The following is a 17140-nucleotide window of genomic DNA, read 5'->3' on the forward strand; positions in this document are numbered from 1 at the left end:
ATTTGAGCGTGTATTTGTGTGTGGAGGTGGAATAGTGGGTTAAAATTGAAAAATTGCACTCATTAAAATTGTTTATTTTACACAAATTGTTTTTTTTATTCTTTTAATTAAATTATACAGTACATTTTGTACCTTTGACAATGGAATTATTTAGCTGTTTCCTTCTAAACTAGTGACAAACTGTGCTGGTTGATGTGTAGTTCGCAGCATCATAGTCATAATTTTATTTTGTTTTCTCCAATATAAAAATTTTATTGGCTTAATGAGAGGAACATTATACTGTACATATACTGTACACTCACTTACCACTTAGCTACGCCTGTACACCTACTTATTCATGCGATTATGCATAAAATTAGGCAGATACGGGTCAGGACCTTCAATTAATGTTCACATCAACCATTAGAATGGGGAACAAAATTTGATCTCTGTGATTTTGACAGTGGCATGATTGTTGGTGCCAGACGGGCTGGTTTGAGTATTTCTATAAATGCTCCAGGGATTTTCACACACACAACAGTCTCTAGAGTTTACTCAGAATGGTGCCAACAAACAAAAAAACATCCAGCGAGCGGCAGTTCTGTGGACAGAAACACTTGTTGATGAGAGAGGTAAATGGAGAATGGCCAGACTGGTTCGAGCTGACAGAAAGGCTACGGTAATTCAGATAACCACTCTGTACAACTGTAGTGAGCAGAAAAAAATCTCAGAATTCTCACATGTCAAACCTTGAGGCAAATGGGCTACAATAACAGAGGACCATGTCGGGTTCCACTTCTGTCAGCCAAGAACAGAAAGCTGAGGCTGCAGGGTTATCGGTTCTTTGTATATTGTACAAAGTATATTGTCTACTATATTGTATTGTATTGAATATCATCCAGTATTGTAGTATGTACATACATAGTACAATATACAGTATCTACAGTTTCCCCTTCTGTCACTCACTCGACATTGTGTCGATGTAGTGACACTAGGGGTCGCCCTTGGGAGCCCCAAACACCTCAGATCTTTGAGAAAAGACTAATGAGAATTGGTGAGTGGAATTTGCATGCGTACGGGTATAAAAGAAGCTGGCTCGCAACCACTTATTCAGATTTTTTCTTCGGAGCCGAGCGGTTGTGTGTCAGCAAGCTGTCTTCCACTACCGGTCCATTCACCTCCCAAGAAGCGTTTGTTGCTGGAGATAAGGCACATTCCAGTGGCTTTTCTCTCCTTCTGCACAGATTTGTGCAGATTACGCTCCTGGGTGCTTCGACAGTGCTAAGAGAGTTTATACTCCTGCAAAGAGTATATTTTCTCTGTTAAAGCAAACGCGTCTTTTTCAAGATGCCTTTCTGTCTTTGTGTGATTCCTGGATGCGGTCGCTATCTCTCAGCTTCCGATGGCCACGGGCGCTGCCTCACGTGTCTGGGTCGTAATCACACTGAGGCAGCGTTCGTGGATGGTTCATGTTCTCATTGCGAGAAAATGACCATGGCAACGTTGCAGTCACGGCTTTCCTTCTTCCGGGGGAAAGCCACTCTAGCCGCCGCCCCCCTGCGCCATGCCTTCTACCTCCAGGTACGAGACCGGCCCTGCTGGCACTGGAGGCGATATGGGGGCTTCAATGGGCGTGGCTCCGCCGGGTAAATCACCGCAGATCTCCCATTCCCCAGCACGCTCGTTTGCCCCCGGCGAGTTCCGAGAGGAGACCAGCTCACACCAGGGCCAGCTTAGTGTCCCTTTCGGAGCTCCGGAGCGGGATGAGTGCTCGATCACTGCATTGGAGAGCGTACTGGCGATGTCAGACACCGAAGACTCGACTGGGCTGCCACCTTCAGGTCAATTCTGAGGCTGATGGCGAGATGACCGCCACCCCAGCCCTGTCGTTGCTGTGTCCGGTGCATGCTTTGTGCATCTACTTGGATCGCATGCAGAGCTTTAGACGCTCTAAGCAGCTCTTTGTCTGCTTTGGTGGACAGCAGAAAGGAAACGCTGTCTCCAAACAGAGGCTTGCCCACTGGATCGTGGATGCCATCGCTATGGCATACCAGGCGCAGGCCGTGCCCGCCCCTTTGGGAATACGAGCACACTCCACAAGGAGTCTGGCATCCTCGTGGGCACTGGCCCATGGCACCTCTCTAGCAGACATCTGCAGGGCAGCAGGCTGGGCGACACCCAATACCTTCATGAGATTTTACAATCTCCGGATTGAGCTGGTTTCGTCCCATGTTCTGTCAGGTACGAACAGGTAAGTTCGGGAATACGCACAGCTGGCTGGGTGTATCACTTGCGTATAGCACCTTTCCCTTCCAAAGAGGAGAAGATGTGCGCTTCTTTTCCTATGCGAGTTCATGAACCCGTGAACCCTGGATGTCTTTCCTCCCTAGCCCTGTGGCTCGCGAATTCAGCGGAGGAATTCACAGCCGGAACCAGTACGTGTGCTAATATGCCCTTACTGAGGTAGGTGCTCCACAGGTGCCAGTTACTCTGGTAACCTCCTCTGATGTATTTTCCTCAGTACAGTCTCCCTGTTGGCAGACCTGCGTCTCCCTTCAACAGAGCCCTCTCTGTCCCGGTCACAGTGTTTGTAGAGCTCCTCCCCTTTCAGGCAGGACCTACCACCGTGCCTCTTCCATGTGCGGCTCTGAGTCCACATGACGTGCTTTCCACGTTACCTCCCCTCCGGGCAGGATGTGGTCTCCGCGGGGTCTTTCCCCCTGAAAGAATAGGATAGGAAAAGAACACCTTCCCCGGTGCATATATTGAGTGTTAAAATGGCCCCAGCTGAATAACTGAATATTCTGTGGAGAGAAAACAGAGAGAAAAGGCAGCGGCTGGCACGGCCTGCTCCCATACTTGATACGTCTCTTTCCCCCCCTAGGGATGTGAGGAACTATACAATGTTTTTTGGGGCGTTGGGGGAGGCTACGTGCAGACTGGTGCACCTGCTACTACGCACGCAGCAGCTTGCTTGCACCTGCACTGGCAGTCCACGTAACACGGTTCAGCTAGTTGTGGCGTTTCGTATAGGGACCCCTAGTGTCACTACATCGACACAACGTCGAGTGAGTGACAGAAGGGGAACGTCTCGGTTACTGTCATAACCTCCATTCCCTGATGGAGGAACGAGACATTGTGCCCCCTGCCACAACGCTGTACTACCCGTTGAAATGGCCGGGACCATGTCTCGGCTCCTCAACAAAAAAACCTGAATGAGTGGTTGTGAGCCAGCTCCTTTTATACCCGTATGTTCGGGGGAGTGGCATGCAAATTCCACTCGTCAATTCTCATTGGCCTTTTCTCAAAGATCCGAGGTGTTTGGGGTTCCCAAGGGTGACCCCTAGTGTCACTACATCAACACAACGTCTCATTCCCTCCATCAGGGAACAGAGGTTATGACAGTAACTGAGACGGTCTTTGCCTTAATTCAATTTAATCCATGTTGCAGTTCCTATTAGAATCTGCCAACTGGCAAGTATCTCCAACTTTTTTATTCTTCAAAGCCATTTTAACTCAAATTTAGGGCTTGCTAAGTGTTAAATTTTGTGCACTCAAGCCAAACATACAAACTCAAACATGTGCACGCCAATGCATAAACACCTTACAAACAATCTGGACAAACACACCCTTGACCCTTCACACACGCACAAACACTGCGTTTCACTCACTCACACAGACCATTGCCTTCAATCAAAGGTGACCCTCGCACCATTGCCCCGTTTAGAACTTGATCCCCCTTCACCCAGAGGTCAGCCACGAACTGTACCCCAGAAACACGTCTGGACTCAAGCTTTCCCGAGGGCACTGCGCCACCAGGGTCAGAATGCACCTGCTGTTTTATTTTCTCTCCTTCTCCGTCCACTGGTGCAAACGCTCATTCTTCATATTCATAAAAGGCCTTTCACTCCACAGACCCCAGATTTGCCCCCAAGTAGCCCAATCACAGGGGTTTCAAGGTCAAGACCAGGCTGAAGGTCATCAAAGCCAGATCTGCCCTCTGCACGGGAGTCTGTCCATCACGGTGTCCAGATGAAGGACGCCCTCGCTGCTTTTAGAGTTTGAAACTAAATCAAACCCATTCATCCTCATCTATCACACTCAATCATGCTAATGCATGAGAACAGAGGACAGACAGTATATTTCCTCTGTTAAACAATAGAAACATGATGAATCACGCAGAAATGCAAAACACGTAATACCAGGCCCACAGCCATTTTTATTGTCGAATTGCCTAAAGGTGACAGGTAGGGAATTTAAAAGTGAAATAAAGTGAAAAAGTGAGACATATATATATATATATATATATATGTGTGTGTGTGTGTGTGTGTGTGTGTGTGTGTGTGTGTGTGTGTGCGCAATCACTCCTTTGGTCTTAAAAGATAAAAAGAAACCATAAACATTTATGTAGCTACATATATACCAGAAATGTCTAACTGTAGAGCCACATCCTTTTGAGGCCTCTATACGAGTGGTTCTCAATGGGTGAGTTGCAACCCAACTAATGGGATATCGTTTCTGTTGGTGTTTGGTCTTGGACAACAGAAAAAAATAAAAAATAAAACAATGCTAAATGCTAAATGGAAATGATAAAATGCAACTAATCATATAATTGTGCATAGTTAGGTTAGCAAATTAGGCTCATCAATGATGAAAGGGAACATGGTGGAATTATGCCCTCATCCTCGAAACCATTAACAAAATTATACAAGGTAAAAGAGAAACAGACTATACCATGTTACAAATAGGTGTGTGTAAAATAAAATAAAATACAATTTGAAACATTTTTGAAAACATTTGACAACTAAAACATGTTAATAATTTTGCATATTGTTGGGCCTATGCAGTTCATTGTAATATTAATGCATTTCAGTTTATGATATTAAAGACATTAATGTTTACTTTTGCACATTCACCATTTTTGGTATTATGTTGTGTCATCACTTTACGTCCAATGTTAAATCTAGGTCCTGAAGCAAAACCAGTTAAGAACCATTGCTCTATTTCCATCTAGTTTCCCATGTGTAAAGGATTGCGGTTGGGTGTTGCTGCCCTTAGACATTGTTCTCTGAGGTGTAAATAATGCCACCCTGAACACACATGCCACATAAGCTAGCCAAAACATACCTCCACTGCTGCTCTTTGACTTCAAGGCAAGCCGTCTTGAACTGGGAGAGATATGAATCTCACACTGCCATATAGAGCAAATCACACTGGAGCCATGCCAGTGCAATTACCACCAAGGAGAAACAAAACAGTGGGTTTCATGAAGACAATTGAATTAATAAAGCCACACACAAGATAGTGTCTTAAACTCTCAGATGCTCTAAATATCTCACAAGATGCGAGGCACTGCTTGAGCATCAGCAAAGAGATATAACTGCTATACGCAACAGAATACATGGATGATTTTACAATCCACTGAGATGACCTCTACATACAACCTGGTCTCATGACAAGTTGTAATAATAGCACAAGATGGCAAATTAACAATAGATCGTATGAACAATGTTATTAAAATTAAGTTTACCCCTAACCCAAACCTAAACCTAATAAGGTGTTGGATAGGATGATTTTTTTTTTTTTTTTTTTTTTGTATTATTATTATTATTTTTTTCATTTGAAATTCTGTTTGTTGATTGGTTGGTATCTAAAGGAATACAAGTTGTACCTTTTTGACTCAACAGTCTCAGTTTATAACAATAGACAAATTTTAGAGAAAAGCTTAATTGTCATGAAAATTGTCACCATGCAACAATTTCTTAAAGGGATAGTTCACCCAAAAATGAAAATTCTCTGATCATTTACTTACCATCATGCCATCCCAGATGTGTATGACTTTCTTTCTTCAGCAGAACACAAACAAAGATTTTAAGAAAAATATATCAGCTCTGTAGGTCCATGAAATGCAAGTGAATGGTGATCAGTAGCTCCAAAAATCACAAAAAGGAAGCATAAAAGTAATCCATAAGACTACAGTGTTTAAATCCATCTTTTCAGAAGCAATATAATAGGTGTGGGTGAAAAACATAATATTTAAGTCATTTTTTACTCTAAATCCTTACTTTAACTTTCAGATGTAAAAGTGAAAGTAAAAGTGCAGATTTAGAGTAAATAATAAATGGTTATGGTTAGGTTTAGGAGTAGGTGTGGGATTAGCAGCTGTAAAATACTGTATATATAAATTAATATATTGTAACAAAAATTATTGCTATTGCACATATCTACTTTTTTTTTTTTTTTTTACATGTTTTTATATTGTTGAAATGTGGTTATGTTTAGAGGTTGGGGTAGGGTTAAGGGATCTAAAATATCTATAAAACAGTAAAAATGTACAAATATATTTATAATCGAGGATCACATGGCATGAAATACCCATATGTGCAAATAATTATGTGCTAATTTTCGTTTGAAAAAAGCAAAGAAAAAAAGCATTAAGTGCCTAGATAAGACAAATAACAGGCTAAGACTGAAGACAAGGTGGGAGAGAGTGAGTGAAAAAGGATGGATAGAAAAAGAAAAGAAAGAGGTGAGAGTTCAGGGTTAATGAAAGCATGATTACTAAACCTAATTACCATACCTCAGTTTGAGCTGTTAGATGGCCCTGAAAAAAAGCAAATCACCATTAATCTACAAGCCACAGAGAGCAATAACAGCAGCAGAGATTAATGCAGTAATCGGACCAAGATACCTTCTATTCATCATATCCATCACAGCCAAGCTGTTACTGCCAGGTCTTAATGCAAGGTGTGAGTGGTGTAATCTGCATAAATACAATGCCAAATAAAATACCTTTCAAATGAAGCAATGAGTGCAGAAGCAAGACTGGCCTGCCTACGGTCCTGACCTGTCTCCAATTGAGAATGTGTGGCACATTATGAAGCGCATAATACAGCAATGAACGTACTGTACAGTTGTGCAGCTAAAGACCTGCATAATGGATTAATGGGGGGAAAAAATCTGCTTGTTTAACTTATAAAAACTTGCATATTCAGTGCCCAAATGCTTTATTAGTGTTAATAGAAGAAATGGTGATGTTACAGTATGGTAAACACTCGACTGCCCCAAAACTTTTGAAGCATGTTGAAATCATCTGATTTGACATGAGTGTATATATAAAAATAAGTTCACAAGGTAAAACATAAAATAATTTGTTGTTGTACTGCTTTCAATATAACACAGGGTGAATAGAATTTACAAATCCTTTTTTTTTATTAGCACTTTCTATACTGTTCCAACTTTTTTGGAATTGGGGTTGTAAATATTGTGATACAGAACTGCAGGACCCTGATGGGTGCCTCCACTATTTGTTATACTTTCCAAATTTTTGAGAGAGCACTTGAAGCATACATTTAAAGACTGTTTTAGTGTGATCTACTGCCAGTATTAAATGATTCGGCACATTCACACAGATTTATGAGAACCCACATATGTATTGTCTTTGGAGGAAAATGGTTTCATAGATCTTCTAAAAAGTTGTAGAAAAAAAAATTACGCATTAGCACTTCACATAAGAACCTAGATATTTAAATGTTAATGAAAGACTCTTGAAAAGAGAAAGTGGTTCCTTTGGTTTGAGTGTTCTTGTGTACTGTAATCTTAGATGGCCTCTTGAGATCGAACTTTCTTTCCATTCAACAAGCCTAAACAATGAGCCTGAATCTCTTTTTAAGGTCCAGTCAAGTTACTTATTAACTGAGTAATGACTTGCTGTAAAAACCAATTGTCCCTGAGATAGAACAAAAGCAACAGAGGCAGAGAAGAGGAAGGAGGAGACTGATTAATTTCAATAGGACCCTTCTGAATATGGTGAGAAGACCCTTCCCATTTGCCTACATTTTAATAACTTCTTTCCATTTGACCCTGGTCTTCTCCTCACTTCGGCAAACAGAACGGATGGTTGCTTTCATACACCATAAATCAAACATCACAGAGAAAATCTACTCTCTCCTACTCACCATTGACTGTGGTCTGGTTTGCAATACACTTTTGTTACAGAGGGATATGGAAGTGATACTAAAAAGCATGTAGAACCACAACTTCCCCCTGCGCCGTTTCACTGACCTCCAAAATGGCAAAATTACAATAGGCCTCATTGAAATGTAGCAGATGTCTGCAGTGGTTCACGCACATATTACCTGTTTATGTAGTGTGTGTGTGGGGGGGATGCTAACGATCATTACCATCAGCCACAGGAAACATCAGCAGGCCATATCGCGTACGATAAGCTTCCACATATCTGCTTGGAATAGCATCAGGGTAAACAATGGCATGCAATGACATGCTCATTAAAACATTGGAAACTTGGCTCAGTGAGAGGCAAGAACAATACGTGTCTTTACCATATACAAAAGAACTGAGAAATAATTGGGGCAATTCAAGAATATCAACCTTAATGGGGGCACAATCCCTTACCTACAGTTCAGAGGAATAATTCTTGCCTGAGAAAAATTATGTATTCAAATTTAACTTACTGAGTGGTGCTAAATGCGAATAATTTTCTCCCAAACAAATGAGGTTTTTAAAGGTTTATGCTCTATCAAGTTTGAAATAAACAAAAAAGATCTCCCTACCCTACACCTTAAACCTATACCTAAACTATTTTGTCATAAAAAGCAAATGTGGCATAAAAAAACTACATTGCTAAAGCAACATCATTTTTTGTAGCTTTGACACTTTAGGCTCATGTGTCGATTTGCATAGTCTTAAGGACTTCTGAAGTCCTTTGCCTCACAAGTGCAATGCTCTATCAGTTGAGTTACTGCACAGTTTAATTGTACTTGAACAAGCTTGTAATTGTAGTTGGTTGTGTAATGCAAAAGTAAAAATATATCACCTTATCAATTCTGCAATAAAGAAGAAGAGCTTACATATCAGTAGATGACATCGAGTGAGGAACTTTGCAAAAAGAGTTTATGAACTGATAATCTGCCATTTTATTCATGATTTGTGTGAAAGTGAATAAAAGTATTTATTCTTTAAGTGCCTCTAGTGTTCTTTTTGTTAAAATGTAGGTGTAACATAATTTTATGAGACCAGATAGAGTACATCAGTAATGGAAGCATGTCTGGATGCACTTTATTTTGTGATTTTACTGGAATGTTAGGGGTGCAAAATGACAATAAATAAAATAAAATAAATAAATAAAATACAAAAAAAAGGGTTGCCTGTGCAGAAAGTAGTGGTAAAATAAATAAATAAATAAAATAAGCCACCTGCACTACACAAATGGTTAGAAGGCATTCAATAACAAAAGGAAGTATTTGCATGTTGGATAGTGAAAACTCTTAAGTCTGAACCGTAAAATCCATTCCATTCAAACCATCTGCGGACCCAGACCCCAGTTTTATTCAGAAAGCTTTGAAGGGAACAAATATAGCTAAATGTAGCATATTTCTTGAAAATAAACAGCACACTATTAATAATGAAGAACTTCTAAATGATGTTGCCCATTTTGACTCTAACTCCTCCTTAAGACTTACAAACTACATTCAAATTTAAATAATTACAAGGCTAGCAACTAGACCAGAGACTATTTAGCAGAGACAGGCCACTTCTATTAAAATGAATGGGAGAAATTGGAAAGCCCAACCAAGAAGCTCTAGCCATATGGCTCTAGCGCCCAATGGTCAATGGATGTAGAAAGGAAGTCCCTCCTTACAGGTAAAAGAGCTAATCACCTTTTAGATACAGACAACGCCTGTCAATCATCTCGAGAACGTGCATGCGCTTTAGGTATACAAGCTGGGAATTTTTTATTTTTTATTTTTAAGAGTAACTTGAGGTAAAGAAGCAAAATTTGTGATACCAGTGTTATCAGATTTTACTGCTGATTTGCAATATGTTCTTTGATCGAAATCTTGACCAACCATTTTTGATATTTTGGTGTTCCCCCACTCAAGTAGATAGGAGCTGCACTGGCATGACTGGAAAGAGTCTACCAGGAGCGTTCCAAAGATGGCTGCCAGTGGACTGACTTGCTAGAAAGCTTACGTTTAAACGACATATTTCAAATCAGCAGTAAAATCTGACAACACTGGTATTATAAATTGTATCGTAATATTTACCTCATATTACGCTAAAAAGCTACACTTTCCTGGCTTGTATAGCTAATGCACGTGCGTTCTCGAGTTGATTGACAGGCGATGTCTGTATCTAAAAGGTGATTGACTCTTTTACCTGTAAGGCGAGACTTCCTTTCTACACCCATTGACCATTTGGCGCTAGAGCTCCTTGGTTGGGTGTTCCAATTTCTCCCATTAATTTTAATAGAAGTGGCCCATCTCTAATAAATAACAGTCTCTGGTTCAATCCACCCAAATATTCAAATAATTACAAAAGGTTTATGAGCTTTAAAGTTCAAATCTCTCTGCAAACTACCAAAGTATTCTAAGTATACAAGACATACAGTATCACCTCCTAATGTTAAAACTAACCTTCAAACTGTTTTAAACTTTCAAAGTTTGTCTTAAACTTTCCTTTTCTAGTTATTATCCTCTTTGAAGGCCCATTAATGAATATAAAACATAAGGTTAAACCACAGGGAACTTTGAAAATGCTTAAATGCAAAATAAAATTATTGAGAGCTTCAATGTAAATGTAATTTTCAAGATGAGAAAATGAGGGTGACACAGAGCTAATGAACGAACCAGTTGAACTGAGGCAAAACTCATAATTAAGGGTGGAAAACAGAACTTAATCCTTTTTGAAAAGTGGAATCAAGCGTATACACTCTCAGCAATCTCCTCCTCCTTGGATCCTGAAACCAACTTTGAAACAATCCTCCATGAACCTCTTGCAGTTTTACACTCCAGTGCACTTAAAAACCCAGAGCCTCCTCTGTGTTGCAGAACCCAGAAAGCTTAACCTGGGCACAATGACAACAATAACCACCAGACTTCCACCTATACCACAGCCACAGAGGAAGGGATGGCCCTGCATTCATGCCGCTGTGAACTCTGTTTCTTATTCGAGAACACAAAGAATGACAGGACTCTCACTGCACCCCCCAAAACTCTGAGCACCTTCCCCCTCTAACGCCCAACAAGAGCCTAGCTTCCATTGTCCTATTGTCCCTCAAGTGATGAATTCAATAGGTCCACATTAGAGGAGAAAAAAGACAGAGCCTCAGAAGACCGCTAGACTTGATTGGCAAGTTAGCTCTTATACCTGTCAAAGGAGTATGGATAAATGTCAAGACTAGTTTCAAATGGACATTCTTGAAAGAGACATGGCAAGCAAAACCATTGCTCTTCTAAAAATAACAATTTGAACATGCCTAAAATGGTTTGCAGGTACTAAAGAATGCCACCAGAAAAGGGGCAAACATTTAAAGAAACAATACAGTTCACATTCACATAGCTAACTAACTAAATAAAATGTGCATGCTAAAAACTAATAGAGTTAACATAAATAAAATTTATGTTGGCTTTCAGGAAGTGAATACAGACAAGGTGGTGAATGTGTGGCAAAGCCAGAAGAGGCAACGAATAGTAAAACACAAGCAGGCTGCAAAAAAGTATACAAAGAAAATAACTACATTACTCAAGAAGAGACTCAGCAGCCATTTTGGAAAGATTTAATTTAATAATAACATAAATAATAGGGATCAACATAATATTCTACTCTACCAAAATTTTCCCTGATTTGGACAAGCTAACAATTAGGCTCACTTGTCTGAGCATTGGGTAATATGCAAAAGCAGAGAGGAGCTAATATTTACCCAGACTAATGAATACCCACAGCACTGGCGAGGTGGAGCACAATCCATGTTTTTGTGCTAATTCTGTTGCACTGAGTGAATTTGTCCTCCATTAGACACTGTTGAAACAAATGCCAGAACCCACAGTACTTTGTTATGCATTCTAGTTGATGAACATCCTACCTTACCCAGTAGTGAAGTGAGAATTTCAAAGTCAGTTCACCTGACGGCCATCTTGGCAACACCCCTGGGCAGATATTTTCTATATAGGTAACAGGCATAAATAGGCCATCTACTTGAATGAGAAAATACCAGAACTGTCTTTCAAGATTGTGTTTTAATAAAGTGTTAAATCAGCAATAAAATATAGCTATAATGATATCCTAACTTTGCTGCTTTAGCTAAAAATCTCATTAAATGAATGTGTTTTTTAGGCTGGTCCAGCTAATGTGCATGTGGATTCTAGAGCAAAAAGACAAGCTGATGGGTTTATCAAAAATGCAATTGACTCTTTTAACTGTAAGTTGGGACTTCTACTCCAATAGCAACCATATAAAGTTATGGTAAAATTAGGACATTTTTGTGTTCTGGTGAAAATTACATTGTATCAACTTGGGTGGTTACTTGGGTCAACATAATAACACAGACACTTACAGTTTGCTAAAAAAAATGTTCCAGTAACCTGACATCAACCATATTCTGCAGAGTTACTAACAGCACCATCTTCCATCACACATTTTGCATCAATTCAAATGTTTTCACCTTTTTCTGTGGTACTGATAGTGAGCTGCCCAAGCAGCATCATAGACACAGGTTCTGGTCCCATTGAAACCAAGAAGTAATTGCGTCCACAAACATCAATTTGAGTGCGATTCTGAGGTTGTGCTTTCCCTCTAAGATTACATTTTTACTCCACTGACGTTTAGGTTGAGGGTTTGGTTTGGGCACATGGTTAATACAATATAAATTCCTCTTCACTGTATAACATAATTAACTAAATAACGACTTGCTTTACAACCTGATTTTGTGGATATTTCACTTGGAAACTGGAGCTCACACATGCCTTTAAGTTCAACAGTTCAAGCTTCGGCCATTGGGGGCTGTAGTTTTAATTTCATTAAGCACAGACAGATTTCAGATGAAGAACTTTTGACCTACTGTCGCCCAATTCACTGTGAGATCAGTCTGCTTGGGTAAAATTTAGAAGATGAGAACTTGAACATTGCTTATACAATTAACTAAATGCCAAGTAATATTTCTTCCTGCATAGTGCAGCTCTAGTCATGACAACATCCCACAGGACAATTTCTCCCCTTCCAATTAACTGCTGCTTATTTAATTAGGTCAGTATTAAATTCATAATTTGAACTACACTCAATTAAGCTCAATGTTAATCAGAATCTTGGATTACACAAATGTAATGAGCCAAGTATTCAGAGCAGTAATTAGGGAGTAATTTTAACGAACACATTTAATAATGTTTCTTTCTGTAAAGAGTGAGACAAAACCTCTGTAGGAGGACAATTGCAATTTCTACAAGAATTGTTGTTTTCCCTTTTAAGGAAAAACTTTGTTTCAAGAATGAGAAATCATCATAAAAGATAATGGTCTCTCTTGTCAGATATGCAGCTTTCAGTTAATGAACTGGGGGAAATATGCCTACACCAACAATCAATGACTGAGTGTGCATTGTCCATAAGCTCGTAACATATCTGGATGAATTATGCTAACTTTCCTGGAGATTTCAAAGCATTTTTCTCCTCCATAAGGGAAAACAACATGATATATGATAATAGTAACAAGATACTTTGCATATTAATTTCCAATTACAAAGACAAACTTTTAAGCTTTCCAGTTCTGATTTATACCTTCATTTATAATGCACCATCATAAGCCCAGTCACATGTGAGTAAAGTATGATTTGGCGCATAATTTTTAAATTACATTTACATTTATTCATATAGCAGATGCTTTTATCCAAAGCGACTTACAAATGAGGAGAATAAAAAAAGAATCATCCTAGGGAGGCAATATTAACACAAGTGCTGTAATACAAGTTTCAAAATTGTTTAGAGAAGTACCCCTAGAAAGGAGGATGAGAGTTTAAAAAAAAAAAAAAAAAACAGTGCTCTAAAGGGGTAGGGTCAAATGCTTATGGAAGAGTGGTCTTTAGATGCTTTTTGAAGGATGTTAGAGAACCAGCTGTTCAGGTGGAGTTTGTCAGGTCATTCCACCAGCGAGGAACGGCTGAAGTGAAAGTTCTCATCTAGTTGGTGAGAATTAGACACCACTCCCCTCCAAGACACCCTGAAGGACCTACCTGTGAGATAAGACTCAAAACAGCAGAGCACAGTTCCTGTGATGCCCTTTGCCTAGAGGGTTGATGGGAGAATCTGGTTGTTTATAGTGTCAAATTCAGCCGACAGATCCAGCAGAATGAGAACAGACGATTTGGATGAAGCTCTTACCAGTCTCAGAGCTTCAGTAACGGACAGCAGGGCAGTTTCCGTTGAGTGTCCGCTTTTGAAGCCAGGCTGGTTGCCATCTAGCAGATTGTTCTGGGAGAGAAAAGATGAGACTAGGTTGAACATGCCTCGTTCAAGTGTTTCCACTATGAATGGAAGGAGAGAGACAGGTCTGTAGTTTTCTAAAAGTGCAAGATTTAGTGTGGGTTTCTTAAGCAGTGGGGTTACCCTAGCCTGCTTAAATGTAGTGGGGAAGACACCAAGGAGAAGAGATATGTTATTAATGTGTGGGAGTGCAGATAAGATTGAAAGAGAAATAGCTTGAATGAAATGGAAGGAACAGACTCAAGGGGGCAGGTAGTGGGATGACTGGAGAAGAGAAGTTTAGAGACTTCAGCCTCAGAGAGGGGTGAGAAAGAGAGAAGTAGGAGGTTGTGTGCTGTTGGCAGGTGTTTGTGAGTTTGTGGTATGGAGAACCGACTGCTGATGGTTGTTATTTTGTTTGTGAAAAATGTGGCAAAGTCATCAGCTGTTAAAGAGGATGCGGGAGGGGGAGGAGGAGGGCAGAGGAAGGGATAAAAGTTTTGAAGAGTGAGCGAGTGTCAGAATGAGATGTTTAGAATTTGTCATAAACAAGTCTTCTGAATCTCTGATTAGTTTCAGCACCCAAGTGTGTCTGCAATCAGGTTTTTACAGAATTTTGACTATACAAACCATTTCAATAAAAGACAGCATTTAAATAATACCCCACTCACCTGAATATTGTTCACCCAAGTGCTTCATTTGAAAAGATTTTATTTTATTATTTTTAATCTGTCTTTTTTGTCTCTGTGATGCAGTTTGATGCAGTTTTGCTGACATTAAGCTTTGACTTTAGAATAGTACTAGAAATAACAAAAAAAAAAAAAAAAAATCAACCACATACATCAGCGATTTTCTGCTGTAAAGAGATCGAGGCTCACTCATCAACAAGACACTTTCTTACTCGAGCCCAGATAAATGCAGTTGTTTTCATTTTTGCTCTGAAAAAAGTCCTCTGGCTTTTTAAAGAGAACTGACATTTCACATTTGAAATCAAATAAAGGAATAGTAACAATGTAATCAAAAGGCATACACACAAAAATTATGCCCTTTTAGAATTCCAACTTTCAGCCAGAGCTTGTGTATTTCAGGTTTTATGCACAAAGGCTTTGTATATTCCTGTACTTAGGTGGTTGCCGTCTTGCATACCCAGACCTTTGACGAACAGTATAATGTCTGGTTTACATTGTGGCTTATTCTGACTTCGACAGGAAGAGACCAACTGATGTGAACCGCAACCAGGGCTGGAAATGGGGGGGAACATGGGGAAACAGAATCCACGGGGTGAATTTTGTGGGGGAACGGCATTCCCGTTCAAACTGGCTACATTTGTTCGGGGAATGAAGTGTATTTATATATTTTCTCCACTAAATAGCCTATGAAAGATATGCGGGTTCCGCACATAAATGAGTGGGCTCCTCTGCATCTGTGGTTGCGCAATATTGACTATTGGGACTCTTGAGTGGTCAGAACACATGCAACAGATCGTCAAATGCACACTGGTATCCATGGGCAACCAATCCACGCATGCATGCTACAGATCCACACGTGCTCAATTTAACAAATCCACGTACCAAAAGAATACACAAATATACGGTTTTCTTTGCTCACAATACAATCCACAAGTACGTAAGTCATGCAGTATGTGTAATTTAATGCACAAATAATTGCTGAGCAGTTTATTGGTATTCTTCTTTGAGAACGTCTGTACTGTAATCTTGACATACACTGTTTACATAAGTGCAATGCTGGGGGCATCGTTTAGCGTGACTGATAGCAAATGCCCATTCATTTTTCCAGTGGATTTGGCTATTTTCTTAAGAAAAAGAAAGAAGAAAAAATGTGTTCAGAATGTTCAGTTTCGACCAAGATTACAGAGATAATTATACCTCTGTATGACACACCACCGAAAAAGAAAAAAAACCTGATGATTCTCTTCTGGATGCATTAATCAGAAATACTAGCAAAAACATTAGAAATGTTGCAATTTATTATTACTGTTTGAAAAGTGTTTTATGTTTTTATTTATAATCAAATTAAATTTTTACCCATGATGGCAAAGCCCCATTTTCAGCTGTCTTTACTCCAGTCTACTAAGAATATAATGTCACATACACCTTAAGAAATCATTTAATGTGTCAACTTAGCACTAAAGTAACATCTCTTTTTATAAGAACTGTTAAATTGTTTGTGCTACTTAATGAAGTGTGGAAATCACAATAATGTCTATTGCAAGTGCATTTTAAAACATAACCAAAAAGAAACATATTTCGGTAACACTTTATTATAATGGTCTGTCATTAATAGGTAACTATGTAGGAATTAATGCAGGATTCATGAGTAGTACTACATTAACACTTTAGTTACTACTATTAACTAATATGGAAACATGATTAACTGATGACTGAGGTAGTTCACTGTTAGTTAATCAATAATTACTGAATTTAATTTTCCTCATTGAGAACTATCAACTAACTATGGCTAATTTAAAATAACCACTAATTAATTACTAATCAAAACATTAACGTGTCTAAAATGTGAATGATTATGTTTTTATTGTGAACATGATCATGAAATGCTCCTTCAGAGAAACATGAGCCTCATGTGTGTTCTTTGCTGGAATTAATTTATGAACATAACAGTTCTCTAAATCATGGCTACAGTGTCCGGTAGAGTATCATAGTCTGCTTACAGATGTATGTGCCCAACATGTGTATTCCTTGGGATATCTCTTCTGTTCATTATTTATGATTAACTTTGGCAGGTTTGATATTGCTGGAGGTCTTTTTAAAATAATTTTGGTAACCCATAAGTAATGAGTCCAGTGTTACCACATAAACATGAAGAAATTACTAATTATTTTAAAGTGTAATATATTGATAGAAGTAGATTATAGTGTAAGGAGACTGACTCA

Source organism: Myxocyprinus asiaticus, chromosome 36, assembly GCF_019703515.2.
Source record: "Myxocyprinus asiaticus isolate MX2 ecotype Aquarium Trade chromosome 36, UBuf_Myxa_2, whole genome shotgun sequence".
Taxonomy (NCBI): domain Eukaryota; kingdom Metazoa; phylum Chordata; class Actinopteri; order Cypriniformes; family Catostomidae; genus Myxocyprinus; species Myxocyprinus asiaticus.